Genomic DNA, 1,248 nt, shown 5'->3' on the forward strand with positions numbered 1-1,248 from the left:
TAGAGACGGGGTTTCACCATGTTGACCAGGATGGTCTCGATCTCTTGACCTTGTGATCCACCCGCCTCGGCCTCCCAAAGTGCTGGGATTACAGGCTTGAGCCACCGCGCCCGGCCCGACATTTATTTATATATTACATGTTGTACATAAAAGTATATTTTGTATAACATATTTATACATAATATATTTATACATACATATTAGTGGGACTAGTATTTTAATATTATTCTGCATGTTACTGTAATGGTAGGTACATGTCTTTATGGGTTTTTGTCAAAACCTATAGATACAAAGAGTGAACCTCAGCAACAGTGCATCAGTACCGGTTCATCACTTGTAACACATGTTCCACACTAACGCAAGGTGCTATAACAAGGCAAATTGCAGGTGCTGGGGGGAGGTGAAGAGATGTATGGGGATTCACTGAACTTTCATTTGAGTTTTCTGTAAACACAAAACTAAAAAACGGGTTGGGTGCAGTGGCTCATGCCTGTATCCCAGGTCGTGGCGGGCAGATCACCTGAGGTCAGAAGTTCGAGACCAGCCTGGCCAACATGGTGAAACCCCGTCCCTATTAAAAATACAAAGATGAGCCAGGCATGGTGGCTCACGTCTATAATCCCAACTACTCGGGTGACTGAGGCAGAAGAATCGCTTGAACCCAGGAGGCAGAGGGTGCAGTGAGCAGAGATTGCGCCACTGCACTCCAGCCTGGGTGATGGAGAAAGACTCCTTCTCAGAAAAAAAAAATGTATGTATATAAAATCTATTAATTTTTTAAAAATTAAAGCTCGTACAGCCCTTGATGTATATACACTTACAGTGGGGTTTTCTTTGCTTATTCCTGTCTCCCCCCCTTGAGAATGAACTAAATCTAAGAGGAGGAAGCTGGTCAGTGCGTCCCTGTAATGAATGGCTGAGGGACTCGATGCATCAGTTGATAGCCCAGGGCTTGGTACCTGGGCAGCATTTGTTACGTGGTAAGGGGATATAACTGTGCCACTCTCATGCTTAAAATGCAGGAGTAAATTCCAAGCTCGTTACTGTGGCACGTAAAGGCTGTCCTGACCCAAGGCTACCTTAGCTGTTCATGCATACAACTCCCTCAGGTGATGTTGGGTCCAGATCTGCCACCTGGGATCCCAGAGGGAGGAAGTTTTCAGTGCTCTTTAAAGCCTTCCACTTCTACTAAAGATAAAGGCTCTGTCTGAGACCAGTAAGTCTTGTAACACCCTTCTAATGCTTGCA

This window comes from Cebus imitator, unplaced genomic scaffold (assembly GCF_001604975.1).
Source record: "Cebus imitator isolate Cc_AM_T3 unplaced genomic scaffold, Cebus_imitator-1.0 Scaffold18, whole genome shotgun sequence".
Classification (NCBI taxonomy): Eukaryota; Metazoa; Chordata; class Mammalia; order Primates; family Cebidae; genus Cebus; species Cebus imitator.